The sequence below is a fragment of the Papaver somniferum genome, chromosome 3, assembly GCF_003573695.1.
Source record: "Papaver somniferum cultivar HN1 chromosome 3, ASM357369v1, whole genome shotgun sequence".
Taxonomy (NCBI): Eukaryota; Viridiplantae; Streptophyta; class Magnoliopsida; order Ranunculales; family Papaveraceae; genus Papaver; species Papaver somniferum.
This window is the reverse complement of record NC_039360.1, coordinates 201,970,240-201,982,935: the sequence shown is the minus strand read 5'-3', so window position 1 is coordinate 201,982,935 and position 12,696 is coordinate 201,970,240.

Here is a 12,696-nt window from a genome sequence, read left to right as displayed (position 1 = left end):
GATTCATCACCATTAATCGGAAATTTTTTAGGTTAACCCGTAGTAAAACTATCCCTTCTTCACCCGTTACTTTAACAGAGTTCCATTCTAATGGAAAACTGTTCGGTTCTTTCACCTACAACCTAGCCATTACATGAGTTATTTTATGAAGCTGCAAAAAATGGTGATCTAGGAAAAAAAGTCTGGAAGCATGAAGAAAACCAAAAATGGTTTACCGCAACTAAACTCTGCAATGCAAATGGATATTATCTTCAAATTTTTCTATCTAGGGCAAACCCTAAAGCTTACCCTGTTATATTTTATATTCCTTCTGGAGAGGGATTTGAAGGTTGGTTTGATATGGCTTCTCCAGTGGAATCCATTATCAATTATTCCTCATCTTTATCAAAACCAAACCCACAAAACCATTACAGGCGGAATAAAAATTTCATCAAACCTAATACCATATATGCCCAATCTCTATTCTCTCAGAATCTGAATCCAACCCATACTAAACCCCCTAAACAAACTCAATCGCCATTTATCTGTGACAGGTATGCGGCACCATGCTCTGTCAAAGCTAAAAACTCCAAGTACGGGCAATTTATACATTTGGATCATAATCCATCATTCTTAAGAGATTGGGAAAAATCTTTCGTGACCTCTTCCTCCAGTAAGGTCAAGTCCTGGTCGAGAATTGGGAAAATGCTCTGCATTGAGTTACAAATTCATAGACCATTTGAACTATTTACGATAAATTCAACACATGCAATATTCTATGTTGATAAAAATTTCTCCCGGGCAAACTACGAGTTCAAATTCACTGCACATAATGTCACTTATTCTGTATTCCGATGGCATAACAAGATTTGGGGTACTGCAGCCGTGCATTATTATGATTTCAAACGTGAGATTTTTGGAATTCCATTTCAATTTTGGCCCCTAGAAGTAATTCATGCTATTGGTAAGGTATGTGGTGAGTTACTCATGATATACACTGCAACTCTAAAGCTAACCAATCTTCGTGCTATGCGTATGAAGATTCGAAATTTGAATGACATCAATTCAATCCCTTGAGTAATCAAGCTTTTTTTTTGGAAATCATATGTTTACTGCCCATATCTCAGTTACCAGGAAAATCTTCACCTGCTGACTACAACGTCCTAATCATACCACCTGTAAGTTAAGAATCTGCATTCAATGGCATACTTAATTTGCAGGTGTAGATGGGGAAAAACGAATTGCTGGTTTTTACGGAATTGAGGAGATGACCGTGCGGAGACTCCTTGAACCGAGCAAATGATCAACCTCACACAGATGCACTGCAAGAAGAGAGTGCTTTAAGCTCGAGAGATCAATCTGTAGGACTCCGGCCTAAACCAAGACAATGGCCGTTCCAGAGTCAATTCGGTCACAAAGAGAGGATGGGATGATATGTAAGAGGGAAGCTGAGAAATGTGTGAGATCAATGGTGATCAAGATTGTAGGTGTGTTGTGTATTCTGCGTAAGAAGGTTCTAAATGATTGAATTTACCCAGTTGAGAGTGATTACTCAGAAAATGAGTTCGTGTAGATGAAGGATTGTCTGTGTGAACTTGTCGAGAAATTCTTGTCTGTTTCAATCATGATTCAGAGGACTTTTATATTGCTGAATTGAAAACACCATGATCCCATGAAGTGTGACAGTTACTGGAGTCAAAGAGTGGGGAAGTGGAAAATCGTGTTGAAACCAGTTGCTCATCGTGCGAAGACTTGGTTAAATTTTCGCCCACTACTTTGCTAACTCCTACAACTGATTGCACGACTTGCTCACATTCTCATCGTGTGTATGAACACACGTGCCGTAGACCTCTAGACCAAAATCCTAGTTAATATCCCCCCAGTGACACGATTGATATCTCATGAATGTGGTGTCTGCAAGACAGACATGTATTTAGTTAGTTAGTTGCTGACTTTATGGGATAATGAGTCCTTGTATTACTGAGTTGATCATAATTTGCAAATGTTCCGAGACTCATGAATCGAACATGTCTGCTGAGACAGAAAATATCATTTTCGAATAAATGTTGATAACCTGAGCAAACTGTGCTGCTGAATCGCTGAATATTGATAGTTGAACCAATATTCCTTAGTCTGAGAAAATATTGCTAGTATGAGCAAATGTTGCTCATCTGATAAATTATTGAATATTGATAGTTCAACCAACATTCTTCAGCGTGAACAAATATTTTCCATTTGAGCGAATGTTGCTCATTTGATGAATTGTTGAATATTAATAATTGAACCAATATTCTTTGGTGTGAGCATATGTTGCCCATTTGAACAAATGTTGCTCGTCTTAACAAATGTTGATTTAAGATGCTGGCATCTGAGACGAGAATAATTATTAAAATGTTGACCACGAGATCAACGTAAAATCGTTAATGTTTGAATTTGCTCTAAATTATGTTTTTTGCAGAGCTCTGGATTCGAAACCTAATTTTGATCAATTGCTGAATTGATGATTTATTGAAAACCGTTCATGATATGAAGGAGGGACCGGATACATGGGATGATGAATTGACCGTGTAGCTCCCAGATGCTCAAGTGAGCAAAATACCAAAGTCTCTTGAAGATCAGTTGGTGAAAAGATGATTAAATGCTGGTTTAATCATTTATTAAAATAGTGCTCGTGTGAGCATCAGGTAGTAAAACCTGATTATGGAGAGATGAGGGACCGACCAAGGGGGCCTGAGACCGGCCCTTGGTGATCATGGGACCAGCTGATGGTCGTTTGAGCTAACCCCAAGTTGTTTGGGAAGAGTTTATACCCAATATGAGCAATTGAGAAAATTAGGTCAAAATTGTTAAAACACGTGGGACCGGATCTATGAAAGCCTCAGGGTCGGCCTTGGTCGGTCAAGGAGTCATGCCCATGTCACCATAATGTACGTGTCTCAGTCTTGAGAGTTTTGATATTTTCTGATGCGTGTTTGAGCAACATCTTGAGAAAATATGAAGGATTCAGGGTTTTGCTGAAACTAGGGAATCTTCATGAGATGATGAAAAAATAATTAATAAAATAGGGGATTGCAAGGTGCGGGACCGTCCACGGCTAGGGCATGACCGTCCAGCTAGCAAGCTCGGTCCTGCATCACCTTTCCCCAATTTTATGTATTTTCCCTGATGTGAGGAAAATATCATGAAACTGAGGAATTTCATGAAGTTAAGGAATATCCATGAGATTATGGAAATAATAATAATAATAAAATAGGGAGTCATGAAGTGTGGGACCGGCCATGGCCAATGTATGGACGGCCGGCCAAAGAGCCCGTCCCAAGGCACTTTTCCCAATTTTATAATATTTTTCATGATTTCAGGGAAATATCATAAAATCAAGAGGTTTGTTGAAACCAAGGAATTTGTTGAAATCAGGGAGTTTCCATGAGATGAGGGAAACATAAAAAATAATAATAATAAAATAAGAGACATGTGAGACCGGCTAGGGCATGACCAGTCGGATAGGGCCCAGTCCCACGAGTTTCCCTAATTTTCCATGATTTTCATGACTTGAGGGAAATTTCATGAATTCAAGGAATTTTCATGGGATGAGGGAAATAATAATAAAATAATAAGGAGCCATGAGGTGTGGTACCGGCCATGGCTAGGGCATGGCCGACCGGCTAGTGAGCCCGGTCCCACGATATCTTTCCCAATTTATTATTATTTCTTTGATACGAGGAAACACCATGAGACCGGGGAGTTTCCTTGAGACGAAGGAGATTTGCTCAAATGAAGGGATTTTCATGAGATCAGGGAAAATAATAAAATGTGATAAAATATAAAATTGGGCGCAGGACTGGCCACGGCACGACCGGCCGGCCGGTGGGCCCAGTCCCCCAGCGCCTTGATTAATATTTTATTATTTATTATTTTCTTCATATTTTGCATAGGTTCATCGTTCCTCGTGTTTTGGGATGCTCGTTTGTGCATTCAGGTGCTCGTTTGTGCATTATTGCTGAGTACATTTGCACTATTTTGGTCGGGGCTTACTCGAGAGCTGCTCAGATGCCCGTACGTTGAATATTTATCACTAACCCGTGGAATTCTGCTGGGAAGAACCACAAATTGAAGTGACGAAACATTATGGAAAATCGTAGAATATTTTTGAATATTCAGTTAACGATTAGAGATAATTAATTGATGGCTCTATACTAGCAGGCATGCTGTCTAGGAGCATTAATTATCTGAGAATTGAGAGATATGAGCTTTTTGAAACCTCATATCTCTCCTATATAGTCAGGGAAAACGTTGTTGCATCCTGAAGACGTTGTTGCTCTATACTAGAAGGCATGCTGTCTAGGAGCCGTCCAATCTTTCGGTTCTATATAGAAATAATTACTGATATTGCTCAGTATTCATGAGATGTTCCGTGTCAGCTGAGAGACTACTCATCTACATATACTCTGAGAGACAACCTTCTCAGTCAGAGATTTTATGGCATGAGATTTCATGCTTCAATGAGAGACATGAGCCTCAATACTCATCTGATTGCCGGATCAGGAGCATGTATAATTATGATTTTACGATTTTAACCCTTATCAAAAATCCACCATCTACAGCAGGAAACCACTAGGGCCAAAAGAGGAAGTTTCTCCGTAATTTCCATAATTTAGTGGATACATGCAGGAAATTTTCTCCATCAAAGGATTTTATTGCTAATATAACAGATATGACTGATTCTGTTATTAATGGTATAGAAACCGTGAAACACAAGTCAAGGAGAAAGAGAAGGTCCAGAAAGGAAATAAGAAACCCAAGTCCATTCCCACAACCCAAGTTTGGCAGCAAGTTAACCATGCAAACCTGTTAACTCGACTCTTTGGTGTTTCAATTAATGCAACAGAACTGGAATCTACAGTGGCAGCTGATGTGGCAGCTGACATGGAATAATAAATCCATAGTGGTGAGTCATACCGCAACAGCTTTTAAACTTTCTATTCCTGAAACCGGTGAACCTATACCTATTCAATCACCAACACTTACAATTCAATCAGCAGAAACCCAAATCCCGCAATCTTTTCAAAGTCCTGTAACCCCATACCTCAAAACCATTATCAATGCCCACTTTCAATACCCTAATCCTACAACTCTTCATCTTTCACAATCTTACAGTTCAATCCCTGCAACGTATATACCCTGCAGACATACCAATTCATACCCAGTTAAGATACCTAAAAACAACCAAAAAGTTCTTCAACTTACAATACCAGCTTGGATTATGGCTGAAGTTAACCATCTCTTTGAACTTGGTATTAAACTTGGAATCGGATTTCCGGCTATGCCAAATCATACTAGGAAATACCTGGTTTCAAAAGTTTCAAATTCCGGACCTGTTCTCAAACCTATTTTTATTCTGCCAACAAAAAAACAGATACAAAAAGACTTTGTTGTTCAAACCAGTATTTGCATCGATGGTTTCGACAAACTTCCTGTGCATGAAGAACGGTAATTTGTATTACCCCTTATGGGTCTGGAAGACTCATTCTTAGCGTCTGAAGAGGGCACTGATCATCCTAGTTGTTCATATTCAACTACACCGGAGTATCCACCTAGTTTTGAACCATCTACAGAAGATATCTCAGATGATGTTTGTTCCAATGACTCACAACCGATTATACCTATGAAGCTACGGAATGAATTAAAAAGAATTGGTATGACTATTGAGGTGATTTCTTCTCCTACCTATAGAACAAGAAGGTCAGTTACTTCAAGGGGTAACTGTTGTTCCAAATGAGTTTCAAAATACTAACTTGGAATGTTAAGGGTTTGAACTCTAGTAGTAGAAGAATGGTGGTTCACAAAATGTTGCAGATGATAAAAGCTCCTATTATAATACTTTAGGAGACAAAAATGACACATTGCTCATCTTGGGACATAAAGCAAATTTGTGGCTACAAGAATGTTGGTTGGACTCTACAACAATCTGTAGGAAGTTACGGTGGCATGTTAATTCTCTGGGATAGAGATTTAGTGGAAGTCAGTGATTCACTTGTTGGTGAGTACACGCTATCAATTCTCTGTACAAATAAGATTGACAGCTTCGAGTGGGTGTTTACAAACGTTTATGGACCAAACAATTCAGTGGAGAGGACCGAATTTTGGTTAGAACTTGATAATGTTTGTAGATATTGGATTAATTTTCCATGGTGTATTGGGGGTGACTTCAACACGATTTCCAAGTGCGATGAAAAAAAGAACTGTAAGAAGATTACAAGAAGTATGAAGAATTTCAACAAGTTTATAGTTGAGCATGACCTCATTGACTTACCTATGAAGGGATCAAGATACACTTGGTCGAATGGTCAAGCAAACCCAGTGATGTGCAGGTTAGATAGGTATCTTATCTCCCCATATTTTGAACAACACTACCCTTTCGTAACCCAATTAGCCAAAGCCAGACCTACATCCGATCATATCCCCCTTCTTTTAGACATTTCCGATCCATCTTGAGGAGCTAGTCCTTTTAGGTTTGAAGTTATGTGGTTCTTGGAGAATGGATTCTTACAATACTAAAGGATTGGTGGTTATCTTTTTGTTTTGCAGGTACACCTAGCCTTGTGCTTTGGTTGAAGCTAAAGGCACTTAAAGAAAAGCTAAGAGTCTAGAACAAAGAATTTGTTGGTCACACAAACACCAATCTGAATGTTATTCTCTCGGAAATTCAAACTCTGGATGGGATAGATGAAGACAATGTCCTCACTCAAGAAGAACTGAATGTGCATATACAAAATAAGGCTTAATTTGAAAAGATTTCAAAGATGGAGGAGACTGTATGGAAAATCAAGTCAAATACCAAATGGTTGCAAGAGGGGGACATGAATACATCTTTCTTCATCAGCAATGCTTTGGCTAGACGCCGATACAATAAAATAAGGCAATTATACATCGGAGGTGAACTTGTGTCTGACAGGAAGATGTTGCAAGATCATATAGTGGGATACTACAAAACATTTTTTTATTGAGGAAGAAGTTATCAGGCCTGATTTAGAAAGAATTGAGTTTGATTTAATCACTTCTACAGAGGCTATTATCTTAGACTCTGATTTTACTGAAGAAGAGGTTGTGCATGCCATCAGTGATTTTAATGATAAAGCCCCGGCTCCAGACGGTTTTCCTATACTCTTCTTTCAGAAGTGTTGGAATTTCATCAAAGAAGATATCATGGCTACTGTGAACGAATTTTGTACCACAGGTACTATTAACTCTAAGCATAATTCTATTTTCATTACTCTTGTGCCAAAAAAGGACCACATCGAGACAATCAAGGATTGTATACCTATCTGCCTACTTACTAGTGTCTACAAGATCATTGCAAAAGTTCTAGACACGAGGCTTAAACTTGTTATGGATAAGCTTATTTCCACTGTGCAATGTGCGTATATTGAATGTAGACAATTATCGATGGTACCTTAATTGCTAATGAATTGGTAGATTCTAGGCTAAGGTCTGGAAATGTTGGGATTGTGTGTAAAATTTATCTTGAGAAAGCATTTGATAGAATAAACTGGAATTATCTCGAATTTGTGCTTAGTCAGATGGGGTTTAGTAGGAAAAGGTGCGACCGGTTGACGTTTTGATATTCTACTTCGTCATTCTCACTTCTTATTAATGGGTCTTCTTTCAGATACTTCATTAGTACAAGGGGAGTAAGACAAGGTTGCCTTGTTTCTCCTCTTTTGTTTAATATAAGGATGGAGGGTTTTTCCAGATACATGGATAGAGCAGCAAATCAGAGTCTTTTTAGTGGTTTTTCTGTTTCGCCTACAAGTATCATAGTAAATTATCTTCATTATGCAGATGACACAATTTTATTTGTTGATAATAACAAGGAGGAGTTACATAATTTGTTTTCAACATTACATTGTTTTGAGTATATAACAGGTTTAAAGGTGAACACTTCTAAAACCAGGCTTATTGCTGTTGGAGAAGTACCTGATTTAACTTTGTGGGCTGAATAATTTGGTTGTGCAACTGATTGCTTACCTTTTATGTACTTGGGAATGCCACTTTGTGCAAAGTCTAATTTCAAAGGAATTTGGGATCCAATTATAGAGAAGTTTGATGCTAGATTATCAGTTTTTAGACATATCTCTTTATCTAAGGGAGGTAAGCTTGCTATTCTCAAATGTATCTTATCTTCTCTTCCCACATACTATTTTTCGTTGTTCAAAGCGCCAATTTCAATTATTAAAATCCTAGAAAAGAAGATGCGCAATTTTTTGTGGGAATACAAAGAGGGTACAAAGACTTCTCACTTGGTTAATTGGGATTTGATTCGTGCAATAAAAGAAAGAGGTGGACTAGGAGTGTGCAATCTCAGATTTATGAATTTGTCTTTGATAACTAAATGATGATGGAGGTTTGGCGTTGAAAATAATAAGCTTTGGTACAAGATCATAGAAGATAAATATGGTTCTGAGTTCTCTTATTGGATCCCCGGGAAAATAACTCAAATATATGGTGTCTCTTGTTGGCGTGTCATTGCTGAAGCTGCTGGTTTGGTAAGTGAGAATTCAACATTGTATTTACATTCAGGGAGTTCTATTGCTTTTTGGAACGACATTTGGTGTGAAGATCTGTCATTAGCAAAAACTTATCTTACTCTTTACAAGCTGTCCCGGGATAAAAATGTAACTGTTGATGCCATGATATCTTTGGAAGGAGGATGGAAGTTTGAATTCAAGAGGGTTCTAACAAATTCATAAGTGGAAAAATTCGCTATACTCCTTACTGTTATAGGAGATACCCCCCATCTCGAGATGGTCTGGAAGATACTCGCATGTGGAAACTCAATCCCACGGGAGTATTTACTGTAAAATATTTATACGCAAAGTTAGTTGCTGAAGATGGAGTAGATCATTTCCCCCACCTATTCATATGGAAACTTGCAATACCGCCGAAGATTAACATCTTAATATGGAGTTTGGTTCATAGTAAACTGAACATAATCAACATATTGTAACATAAAGGTATGAATCTTCATAATTCTTGTGTTTTGTATGGCATTGGTCTTGAGTCGCAAGACCATCTATTCTTATATTGCAAGATTGCATACAAGATTTGGTCGAGTTTTCTCCCAAATACAGGATGGGTTTGGGTTTTACCTGGTTCCATGAAAATATTAGCATATTGTAGGCATCATAGCCACTTCTCGCATTCAGGTAACTACATTTGGGGTTTACTACCAGCGGCTATTGTCAATATCATTTGGAAAGAATAAAATTGTAGAAGATTTGAGGAACAAAATCTCTATAAAATAGATGACGATCTAATTCTAGATGCAAAGACTGCAGTTTTAGCGTGGGCAGCAACATCAGGACACCAAGTACATGTGAAGTTTTCAGGTTCAGTTTTGAACAACTGGAACTCTATTTTTATGTAATTTTCTTTCTGTTTTTATTTAATTTTTTATTTCTTTTAATCTACGTCTAGTAGAATTTTATGTGTATCCTTTCTATCTCAATAAAATCTTCTCTTTTGATCAAAAAAAAAGAAGTTAAAAAAGAGAATATGACAGGGCAAGGGAAAAAAATAAAGAAAACTTTCCCCGAACAAAACTTAAATCTCTTTGATATAGGCTAAAGGGAACGAAATTATCTCCTAAAGAGAAAGATTTTTAGGCACCAAATGTTCTCATGTTTAGCAATACAAGTAGCGAGATATTTTATAAGTACTGATATATTTCTAAGAACATATACAATCGAACTTCCACCTTCCTAGTTCCTTCAAAGTGCTACGTTCTTCTTAATTCAGTAGCTCCTGTAAAAATATCCAATAATGGACACATGATAATACATTAAGAAACAATGAAAGGTAACTATGCATTGATACAATAAAACACATCATTTTGATGGATACATAGACTGAATGGTGAAAAATTAAAACCTAAATGAGATTGAATTAAACATAATAGAGAATGCATATACAAATTTATCAAGCACTTAACCTACTAAGATTAACGAAATTTGAGTGAAACAACTTTTTCATTAACACAGTTTATCAAACACTTAACCTATTAAAATTCCTAACCACAAATAGTATACTTAATTTGAGCAGCGTATGAGATTCTTCGACCTACAACTTGGGAAAAGGAATATAAATACTGGATACGGTAGGGATTAGAGACTTGACACCTTGGGCTACATCCTAGGTAAACAACCCCCCACTTCCATCACCGGATACACTACCGTATCCAGTATTTATATTCTTTGCCCAAGTTAAAGGAATGCAAATTCAGTAATACTTGACACCTTGGGCTAAGTTAAAATTCTTGCATGGGCTAGATAATTTGTTCTTAAGAGTTACACTAGCATAAACAGGTTTTTACTCATTTTGGGAGGGGGTCTACTGCCTAGGTAAGCCATCCCCCACTTCCATCACTGGATACACTACCCTGAAATGATAGAGATAGGCTTGAGTAACCTCGGCTTAATGAGGATGATGACTTGCTTGTGAAAATCTGAAAGATCTTGCCTCTTCATTATCCGGTTCTGAAAACTCTGAGGATCCTATTCGTTATCCACGGGTGGTCGATATCTCTGAGGCCGGTGTGGCTGAAAGTTTTAGTAGAGTACATGGTTTTGGATTTCTCTACGGATGGCTACCACCTATCTTCGTGTTGTGGATAAGTACTACCACATTGTTTTCCATAAGAAAATTGAAGTTAGCGTACTTGTGGACATGAATGAGGATTGTAGGTACACATTTCATCTTCCGCCACGTGTCCACAAAGACACACGTGGAGGACATGCGGCTGAGAGCATCAAGATATGATATCACACGTGGACATCCAAGAGACGCGCCTTGTCAAGATAGCGTCGCCACCCACCAGATCCAAAGGTAGAGTATCGAGGAGACAGAAACACTAGAACACTGCGAAGCACTGAAGGATAACCCAAGAGTCACTTTATCCTATCCCCAGAAAGATCTAAGATCTATGGCTGGGGATAGTCAGACTGACGCATACAAGACAGGGGCAGAGGACAGCTGTCTACCGCGGACAGACATCTCAACTACCCGCATTAAATACCCTCAAACAGCATACGTGTCAGTCAGCCTGTGGAGGAAGCGCAGATAGCACTGAATATTCAAACGGAACACGCAGAGAGAACCGAGAACACGAAGACCTCTGCGTAAGCGGCACAAGACACAAGAGGATAAGGTTATAACGGGCTTCAGAAGTGGACCCCACGTAACCACCCTATAAATACCCCTCTTTCCCAAGTGAAGAGGGAGGCGGAACAACATTGAGAAGAGAATAGGAGAGAGACAGAGAGATAGAGAAAGTGTAAGTGAAGTTCCTCCTGCTACGCAGGCTTATATTGGTCTCAAAGTCATTCAACTATTTCTGTAACCCTCACGCATATAATGAAAAACCCAATCCCGGAGACAGAGATCTGAGTGAGAATCATATAAGTTAATCGTTTCGTCTATGTTCATACATTTATAATTTATATGTTCAATTCGTTACTTATGGCATATCATGTTCGTACATTTTATACTTCGTCCACTATTTATCTTATTGTATGAGATAAGGACAATGATTGTAGTTGAAGAGACGAGGAAGAGTATTAGAACTCTGAGTCAAGGATTCGACATAACCAATCCATTCCCCTCAGGCGCAGCCTATTTACTGTATTTTCATGAGTCTGCGCGCATTGTTTATGAATACTCAGATGACATTGATCCGTGTGTTCACAATCTGGCGCTAGAAGCAGGGACTTTCATCCCGGTAAAAGATTTATCTTCTCCTATGACTTGTTTCAGGCTTCGTTTTCTGAAAATAACGATGTATGGAACACTACGGTTTTTTCCGTTCATGATTTCAAAAACCAAAATTATGAACAGATCCGCGTTTATCTAAGTAGATCTGATTCTTCATGCGTTTTCTAAGTTTTCACACCTTTGAAAACTAAAATTATGAACAGATACGCGTTTATCTAAGTAGATCTGATTTTTCATGCATTTTCTAAGTTCTCACGTCTTTGAAAATCAAAACTTCGAACAGATCTGCGGTCATCTACATAGATGGGCGCCTTTCGTATCTTCAAGATTTTACAACTTTGTCTTCGTGATTTTTTTTCTCTTTTTCAGGGAAATATTAAAAGATGGAGAAAAGCAAAGATATCGGGAAGGCAAAAGCTTCGTCAAAAGAGATGCCAAGGACAACCCCAGTGGTAACTAGGACTAAGCAGGGAGGTGAAAATCTAAAGGCAGCGGATAGGGCGCAGGATAATGCGGAAAGCACGACCCCCATCAATGCCAACACCATCGCAGCAAACGCAGTAAATGCCGCGGCAGCCAAAGCAGGAGCTTCAAGAGCTGGCGGATCCAAAGTTGGAGCTCCCAGAGTAACCAATGCTCAACTACAGGAACATCAGGAAGTCGTAGCAGAGTCAGGAATACAACAACCCCTCTATGGGATGCTCTTAACCAACGAACAGAACATACCTTTTCCGACCAAGCAACCGCTTCTAATATCAGGTCAACCCTCACAACAACCGTCGGGGTCCCAAGGTGCACGGTTAGATCCACCAGAGCCAGTAATACAGATCGTGGATGAGGAATAAACCATAGCCGCCGATGAGCAATTGCGGGCCGGAACACCAAATCAAGGGTCAAATCATTCCGCTCAGATGATGGCCGAGCTGACAGAATTAAGGAAGAACCAGAAGG